The sequence below is a fragment of the Tachyglossus aculeatus genome, chromosome 13, assembly GCF_015852505.1.
Source record: "Tachyglossus aculeatus isolate mTacAcu1 chromosome 13, mTacAcu1.pri, whole genome shotgun sequence".
NCBI lineage: Eukaryota > Metazoa > Chordata > Mammalia > Monotremata > Tachyglossidae > Tachyglossus > Tachyglossus aculeatus.
Genome location: NC_052078.1, coordinates 717,588 through 727,500, shown reverse-complemented (window position 1 = coordinate 727,500; position 9,913 = coordinate 717,588).

Here is a 9,913-nt window from a genome sequence, read left to right as displayed (position 1 = left end):
GTCAAGTGACTTGCCCAAAGTCACACAGCTGGCAATTGGCAGAGCTGGGATTTGAACCCATGACCTCTGACTCCAAAGCCCGGGCTCTTTCCACTGAGCCACACTGCTTCTCTAATATATTGTATAATCACATATTATTATTATTATAATGTCATTTGTTAAGCACTTACTATGTGCAACGTGCTCGAGAGGATACAAGATGATCAGATTGTCCCACGTGGGGCTCACAGTCTTCATCCCCATTTTACAGATGAGGGAACTGAGGCCCAGAGAAGTTAAGTGACTTGCCCAAAGTCACACAGCTGACAAGTGGTGGAGTTAGGATTCGAACCCATGACCTCCGAGTCCCAAGCCCATGCTCTTTTGACTAAGCCATGCTGCTTTATTATCAGATTAATATATTATACAACATGTTTAATATGTTTTATGATGTACAGTACATATGATTATACAATATATTATTTCATATATTGTGTAATGTGTAGTCATATATTATGTGTTATATATAACATCATGCACTATTATATATTATGTTATATTATATATAATATCATACAGTATCATACATTAAATAACATATAATATTTACTAAGTTTTGAGAGAGAGATACAGGATACTCAGGTCAGACACAATCCCTACCCCACATGGGGGCTCACAGGCTAAGGGTGATGGAGAACAGGTATTTAATCCCCATTTTACTGATGAGGGAATTGAGGCCCTGAGAAATTAAAGTTACACAGCAGGCAAGAGGTGGGCCTGGGATTAGACTGCAGTCTTGGATTCTCCCTCCCTGCTCTTCTCCCCATCTCTCCCCTCCCCTCCGTCCGCTGCCCCTGATGCTGTTTTGGTCCCTGGGCCCAGACCCCCCCTGCCCAGAAACAATGTGGGGGCAGCGGACATTCATTCGATTGCATTTATTGAGTGCTTACTATGTGCAGAGCACTGTACTACACACTTGGAACAGTACAATACAACAATGAACAGACTCAATAAGCAGAGACCTGTCCCTTCCTCCTGGGCCTTGCAGCCTGGCAAGTGCTCACCCCTTCCACACGCGCCCTGTAACTGAAGGTCGGGGGCTGTGGATTGGCTGGTGACTGGGGGCTGGGGCCTGTGTTGGGGGGCTGGGGGCTAGCTAGAGGCTGTCTGGGGGCTCACCTGGGGGCTCACCTGGAGGTTGGTGACTGTGACCCACCTTGCCTGATCTTCACTGTGAGCTCTAGACAGTGAGCTCGTTGTGGGCAGGGATTGCCACTATTTATTGAGCACTTGCTATGTGCTCTCCCCTTTTATTGCTTCTCTCTTTTATTGCTCTCCCCTTTTAGACTGTGAGCCCACTGTTGGGTAGGGACTGTCTCTATATGTTGCCAACTTGTACTTCCCAAGCGCTTAGTACAGTGCTCTGCACACAGTAAGCGCTCAATAAATATGCGCAGTGGGAGCGTGCTGGGCCCATAACCCAGAGGTCGAAGGATCGTAACCTTCCTCTGCTAGAGAAAAAAAAAAGTTTCCCCCTTCCTTCCTCTCCCCCTCGTCCCCCTCTCCATCCCCCCATCTTACCTCCTTCCCTTCCCCACACCACCTGTATATATGTATATATGGTTGTACATATTTATTACTCTATTTATTTATTTATTTATTTTACTTGTACATATCTATCCTATTTATTTTATTTTGTTAGGATGTTTGGTTTTGTTCTCTGTCTCCCCCTTTTAGACTGTGAGCCCACTGTTGGGTAGGGACTGTCTCTATGTGTTGCCAATTTGTACTTCCCAAGCGCTTAGTACAGTGCTCTGCACGTAGTAAGCGCTCAATAAATACGATTGATGATGATGATGATGATGATGATGATTGATTGATTGATTGCAGAGCACTATCCAAAGCACTTGGGAGAGAGCAAGATACAACAGAGTTGCCAGATGCGTTCTCTGCCCACAGCGAGCTTAAGCAGCGTGGCTTAGTGGAAAGTGCACGGGCTTGGGAGTCTAGTCCCAACTCCACCACCTGTCTGCTGTGTGACTTTGGGCAAGTCACTCAACTTCTCTGTGCCTCAGTTGCCTCATCTGTAAAATGGGGATTAAGACTGTGAGCCCCATGTGGGACAAACTGATTGTCTTGTATCTCCCCCAGTGCTTAGAACAGTGCTTGGCACATAGCGCATAACAAATGCTATTATTATTATTATTTATTGCTGGAGTGTACTTTCCCAAGCACTTAGTACAGTGCTGTGCACACAGTACACACTTAATAAATACAATTGACGTGTTTACGACGGTGACATTGGGCCAGCACCAGGTGGTGGGGCCTACTCTCCTGCCCAGCCGGAAAGGAAACAAACACATTCTCTCTCTTTCTCTCTTCCCTCTCCCGTTTCCCCTTAACGGGGCCTCTCCTTCCACAGGCACTCCTTTTCCTTCTTCTCCTCCTCTTTCTCCTCCTCCTTCACTCCCTCTCCCTCCTCCTCTCCCCTCCTCGTTCCCCTGCTTCGGCCCCACAGTATATACGTACATACCCGTAATTTATTTATTTATATTACAGTCTGCCTCCCCCTCTCCTTTCCCTCATTCTTTCCCTCTCACAGCACTTGTGTACATATCTGTAATTTATTTATTTATATTACAGTCTGCCTCCCCCTCTACACTGTTAGCTCATTGTGGGCAGGGAATGTGTCTACCAACTCTGTTATATCGTACTCTCCCATTTGCTTAGTACAGTGCTCTGCACCCAGTAAGCATTGAATAAATACCATTGATTGACTGACTGATAAATAAGTGGGGTATTTGTGAAGTGTTTACTCAGTATCAAGCACTAAACTGAGCGTTACTCTCTTCTGCATTACCCTGACATGCTCCTTTTATTCATCCCCCTCCCAGCCATACAGCACTTATGTACATATCTGTAATTTATTTATATTAATGTCTGGCTCTCCCTCTAAATTGTAAGCTCATTGTGGGCAGAGAATGTGTCTGTTTATTGTGTGTTGTACTATCCCAAGTGTTTAGTACAGTGCTCTGGGCACAGTAAGAGCTCAATAAATACGATTGACAGACTGGTTGATAATATATGCAGAGTGGACACAGCCTCTTCCCCATCCATGGGGCCCCTCCTCTGCCAATTTTCATTCTCATTGTGATTAGGAGTTAGTCAATCGTATTTATTGAGTGTTTACTATATGCAGAACACTGTACTAAGCACTTGGGAGAATTCAAAACAGGAATTCACAGGTCTTCCCAAATGCCACAGCGGGGCAGGGCTGGTGGGGGGAAGGGGGACGGGGCAGGCTGGTAAAGCCACCCACTTACAGATCGTTTCCTCCTCTGGGCTCCTCCAAGCCTGGCAGGAGACCCAAGTGGGCGCTGCCCTGCCCCTTATATGTTATAATATTGTTATAATAATAACAATAATAATAATAATTGTGGTATTTGTTAAGTGCTTACTATATGCCAGGCACCATACAAAGCGTTGGGGCAGATACAAGTAAATCGGGTTGGACACAGTCCCTGTCCCACATGAGGCTCACACAGTCTTAACCCCTTTTTGACAGGTGAGGTAACTGCGGCACAGAGAAGCGAAATGATTACCTCAAGACTACACAGCAAAGTGGCAGAGTCAGGATTAGAACCCATGACCTTCTGATTCCCAGGCCCGAGCTCTATCCACTAGGCCATGCTGCTTCTGGGCAAGAGAGGCCAGGAGAACCCCACGGGAGCCTGAGAGCCAGGCGTCCGGCCTGCCGGACGGAGGGCACCCACGGGCTGGTCCTGAGGCGGGGTGAGGGGGGCATGGTCAGTCAGTGAGACTAAGGAGCTGGAAACCCTGATCCTTATGGTCAGGGAGTAGTGCCCTGGGCCAACTATTTCAGTGGCCTTGGTCACCCAGCGCTTCCGGGGGGCAGCTGGAGGTTGGGGCGAGCCCTGCCCACCCCAGACTTGGCCCTGCCCACGCCGGGTCTGTTTATTTGTGGCTTTTGGCCACTCAGCTCTCCCAGCAGCCGGATAATAATGATGGCATTTGCTAAGTGCTTACTATGTGCAAAGCACTGTTCTAAGCGCTGGGGAGGATACGAGGTGATCAGGTTATCCCATGTGGGGCTCACAGTCTTAATCCCCATTTTCCAGATGAGGTCACTGAGGCACAGAGAAGTTAAGCGACTTGCCCAAAGTCACCCAGCTGACAGGTGGCGGAGCCGGGATTTGAGCCCATGACCTCTGACTCCCGAACCCGGGCTCTTTCCACTGAGCCACGCTGCTGGGGCGAGGGCCGACAAGGGTTCGAAAGGGCCCCAAAATCCGAAAAAAATCAAGATGCTGAGGAGGACCCCAGGGTGGGGTCTGCCCTGTCTCCGGAGAGCTTTGAAGTGGACACCAAATCCCAAAGCGGGCGGGAAGTTGGGGGGGGGTGGGCGTCACGCGGAGGCTGGGGGCTGCCCCGAATGACCTCGTGGGGTCCCCCATTTAGTTTCTGGGATCCAAAGGCTCCCGCAGGTCGCCTGGCAGAGGTGGGGGGTCTCCCCGCCCCCACTTTCCTTCCCTCTGACTTCAACAACGGGTGCAGGCCTGCTGCCCACAGCTCGCTCTGGGCGAAGGCCGGCGGCGGGCGACGCGTTCGAGGATGGGGTCCCCTGTCCACCCCAGCCCTCCCCCACCACCATGTCCCCCACAACCGGGTCAGCAATTGTCTCGTGCGGGCTTCATCCAACCAGGGGGTGGGGGCCATAATAATAATGGTATTTGTTAAGCGCTTACTATGTGCCAAGCACTGTTCTAAGCGTTGGGGTAATAATAATAATAATGAGTGCATTTATTGAGGCTTACTATGTGCAGAGCACTGTTCTAAGAGCTGGGGAGGTTACAAGGTGATCAGGTTGTCCCACAGGGGGCTCACAGTCTTAATCCCCATTTTACAGATGGGGGGACTGAGACACAGAGAAGTTAAGTGACTTGCCCAAAGTCACACAGCTGACAATTGGCAGAGCCGGGATTTGAACTCATGAGCTCTGACTCCACAGCCCAGGCTCTTTCCACTGAGCCACGCTGCTTCTCCTAGATACAAGGTAATCAGGTTGTCCCACGTGGGGCTCACACTTTTAATCCCCATTTTGCAGATGAGGTAACTGTGGCACAGAGAAGTTAAGTGATTTGCCCAAGGTCCCACAGCAGACAAGTGGCAGAGCCAGGATTAGAACCCACGTCCTCTGACTCCCAAGCCTGGGCTCTTTCCACTGAGCCACGCAGCGCTTCCAGGTTGCCTGGACATTGGGCAAACCACTTAACTTCTCTGTGCCTCAGTTACCTCATGTGTAAAATGGGGATTAAGACTCTGAGCCCCACGTGGGACAACCTGCTTACCTTGTAACAACCCCAGCGCTTAGAACAGTGCTTGGCACCTAGTAAGCGCTTAATAAATGCCATCATATTTATTATTATTGATCATCCGGGGGTGGGCCCTCCACCTCAGGGTGGGTTGTCAAGCCCCTCTACTCTAGATGGTTGTGAGGAGGGAAATGTATCTGTTTACTGTTGTATTGTACTGTCCCAAGCACTTAGTACAGTGCTCTGCACACAGTAAGAGCCCAATAAATATGATTGACTGATTTTGCTCCTTCTTTTCTAATCTTCCCTACTCTCCTGAACCTTGTTTGACCCCACCCCGTCTCTCACTCCCCTCCACCCTAGCCCAAATCAATCAATCGTATTTATTGAGCACTTACTGAGTGCAGAGCACTGTACTAAGCGCTTGGGAGAGTACAATAGTCATTCAGTCATATTTATTGAGCGATTACTGTGTGCAGAGCACTGTACTGAGCGCTTGGGAAGTACAAGTTGTCAACATATAGAGACGGTCCCTACCCAACAGTGGGCTCACAGTCTAGAATATAACAATAAACGGATACATTCCCTGCCCATAAGGAGCTACCCAACAGTGGGCTTACAGTCTAGAATATAACAATAAACGGATACATTCCCTGTCCATAAGGAGCTTGTAGTACCCCTAGAGCTGAGAGGGCTCTCCAACCAAAATGGGGATATGGATTATCTACAGGCTTCAATTACATGGTCCTCGTGGCCTCCACTGTACTGGATAACAGAGAGTGTACCTAACATAAGAACAAAAACGATCTCTGGGCCTGTTTCTCTGGCTTTTCCACCCACCGAACCCACTCCCTGACCGAAGACCCTCTCACCCCAGAGAACTGCCTTGTGCTTTGACCCTCCCCTCCCTCCCCCAGAGCATCTGGCATCCCCACGCCACTGCGGCTGAGGCCGCTGACCAGCCGGCTGGCCGCAAGCACAGCCAAAGCTCAGAACATCTCTGGGCAGAGGACCAGCCAGCTGGAGGGGTGGGGAGGGTCACAGGTCAATGGAAATCCATATTTCCATTGTTGCCGATTTGTACTTCCCAAGTACTTAGTACAGTACTCTGCACACAGTTAAGCGCTCAATAAATACGATTGAATGAATGAATGAATCCACACAGCGTTATATTCTTCTGTCTCGTGTGTGTGTTTGTCTGTGCACAAGAGGTGTGCGTCTGGATATGTGTATGTGCATGAGGGTGTGTATGTATGTGTGTTCCCAAGCATTTCTCTTTCTTTTTTTTTGAAAAAGTCCAGTGAATAATAATAATAATAATAATGGTGTTTGTTAAGTGCTTATAACTATGTGCCAGGCATTGTATTAAGCATAGGGGTGGATACAAGCAAGTGGGGTTGGACATGGTCCCTGTCCCACATAAGACTCACAGTCTTAATCCCCTCTTTACAGATGAGGTAACTGAGGCACAGAGAAGTAAAGTGACTTGCCCACAGACACACAGCAGACAAGTGGTGGAGGTGGGTTTAGAACCCATGACTTAGTACCTATCCACTATGCCAAGAAAAGGTGGAGGAACTGGCGGGATGGGGGAAGTGAGAAGGGGGAAAAGGAGGGGGAGGACGAAATGGGCATAGGATACCTGCATGTCTGTCCCTAAGAATGTGACAGTGTATCCATAAGTCTGTCTGTCCCTGTTTAGGTGACCCTATGTCACAATGTGTCCCTCTGTGTGAGTCCCCCTGTGTGACAGTGTCCCTAAATATGTGTGTCCTTGTGTGACTGTGAATGACCATGGGTCCCTAAGCGTGGATGTCCCTGTGTGTGTGCCCCCCTAAATATGTGTATCCTTTATGTGTGTAACTGTGAGGGGCCGTGGGTCCCTAAGTGTGGTTATGTGTGGGTGTGCGTGTGGGTGTGCGTGTGTGCGCATGTGTGTCCCTAAATCTGGCTTAATGGATAGAGTACGGGTCTGGGAGTCAGAAGGTCCTGGGTTCTAATCCTAGCTCCACCACAAGTCTGCTCTGTGACCTTGAACAAGTCACTTAACTTCTCTGGGCCTCAGTTACCTAATCTGTAAAATGGGAATTAAGAGCATGAACCCCATGTGGGACAAGTTGTATCTGCAACAGCTCTTAGAACAATGCTTGGCACATAGTAGGCACTTAAGTACTATTATTATTGTTATCATTAGTAGTAATAATAATAATGGTATTTGTTAAGCACTTACTATGTGTGAAGCACTGTTCTGTGCTGAAATTATTAGTAATATTAATAACTAATTATTAGTAGCAATTACTAATTAGTAGTAAAGTTATTGGTAATAATAATAATAAATATGTGTGTTCTTGTTTGTGTGACTATATGTGACAGTGTGTCCTTAAGTATGTGGCTGGTTGTGATGATGTGTGTCTCTAAGTGTGTGATTGTATGTGTCCCTAAGCTTGTGACTGTGTAAGTCCTTAAGAGGGTGACTAGGCAGCGTGACTTAGTGGAAAGAGCACGGGCTTGGGAGTCAGAGGACGCGGGTTCTAATTCCAGCTCCACCACTTGTCTGCTGTGAGACCTTGGGCAAGCCACTTCACTTCTCTGTGCCTCAGTTCCCTCATCTGTGAAATGGGGATTGAGACAGTGAGCCCCACGTGGGACAGTCTGATCACCTTGTATCCCCCCAGTGCTTAGAACAGTGCTTTGCACATAGTAAGCGCTTAACAAATACCAGAATTTTTTTTTAATTTAGGAGTGTAACTGTGTCCCTAAGTGGGCAACTGAGTGTGTGTGTGATTGGGTATGTCCCGAAGTGTGTGTCCTATGTGTGGGGGGGGGAGGGGGGAAATCACATGTCTACATGTTTTGTTTTGTTTTCTGTTTTCCCCCTTCTAGGCTGTGAGCCCGTTGTTGGGTAGGGACCGTCTCTGCTGCCGACCTGTACTTCCCAAGCGATTAGTACAGTGCTCTGCACACAGTAAGCGCTCAATAAATACGACTGAATGAATGAGGCAGGTCCCTAATGCGGGTGGCAAAGGAAGGAAAGAGGGAGAGGGAGAGAAGGAGGGAGGGGGGAGGGGGGGGAGAGGGAGGGAGGGAGAGAGAGAGAGAGAGAGGGAGAGAGAGAGAGGGAGAGAGAGAGGGAAGGAGGGAAGGAGGGAGAGGGGGAGAGGGGGAGAGAGGGAGAGAGGGAGAGAGGGAGGGAGGGAGAGAGGGAGAGAGAGGGAGAGAGAGGGAGAGAGGGGGAGAGAGAGGGAGAGAGAGGGAGAGAGAGGGGGTAGAGGGAGGGGGTAGAGGGAGGGGGAGAGGGAGAGGGAGGGAGAGAGGGGGGAGAGGGAGGGGGGAGAGGGAGAGGGAGGGAGGGAGAGAGGGAGAGGGAGAGGGAGAGAGGGAGAGGGAGGGGGGGAGAGAGAGAGAGAGAGAAGAGAGAGAGAGAGAGAGAAGAGAGAGAGGAGAGAGAGAGAGAGAGAGAGAGAGAGAGAGAGAGAGAGAGAGAGAGAGAGAGAGAGAGAGAGAGAGAGAGAGAGAGAGAGAGAGAGAGAGAGAGAGAGAGAGAGAGAGAGAGAGAGAGAGAGAGAGAGAGAGAGAGAGAGAGAGAGAGAGAGAGAGAGAGAGAGAGAGAGAGAGAGAGAGAGAGAGAGAGAGAGAGAGAGAGAGTGTGTGTGTTTCTCCGCGCGTCGTAGGGGATGGGGCGGGAAAGGGTAGAGCAAACAAACCCCCTGCCCGTCCCCCTGCCCTGCCCTCCCCTCCCCACCCCCCGGCGCAGCCAATTGCGGGTCGGAGGAAGCGGCGGCGGCAGAGGGGAAGAGGGGGAGGGGGTAGAGGCAGGGGGAGGGGATTGATTGCTACAATAGTGGGCGGTTTCACACCGCCCACGGCCCACCCTCCCTTTCCCCTTCTCCGACAGCCCCACTCCCTCCTCCCACACTCCTCTCCATCGCCCTCCCCCGCCCGGCGTCCCTTTGGGGTGGGGGTGTTGGGGGGAGGCTTTATAAGTGAAGGAGGGGGGGCGTGGGAGGAGTCATCCCGCTCCCGGCCTTCTGTCTTTCAAACCAGGCCTTTCTCATGCCTTCAACTTCGAGTCGCCCCCCTCGGGTCTTGTCCCCCCCCACCCAGTGGGGCAGTCCTGTTCTTGGGGTTTGGGGGACCCATTTTGCTCCAACTCCCCCTTTTCTGGTCCCTTCTGTTGAGTCGGGCAGGGGTCAGGGGGTTCCCCTGTGCAGCTGCCTGGAACGGGAACCGGCACACACGCCCTGGGCCCAGCGAGCCGGTGGGTATCCGGTCCCCTGCTCCTCGGGTAGGGACTCCTGACTGCCCTTGGTTATGCTCTTTGTGCCCCCCTTCCCCTCCCCAGGTGGAAACGACAATCTGGAATATCACTGGGGGATCCAGCCCATCTTGGGCACAGTGGGACTGATGGGAAGGGCCCCCAGTGCCAGCTGAGGGGACGATGGCACCTAGGGTCTTAGCTATAGGTGCAATGGTATCCCAGGGTCCCAGTTGAATCCTCTAACCCTCCTCCACCATCTGCATCCCAAAACCTAGACTTCCCCCACTCCCCTCAAGTTATGAAGCCTGTGGCCGAAATAACCCTGCTCACCAGAGAACTGCCC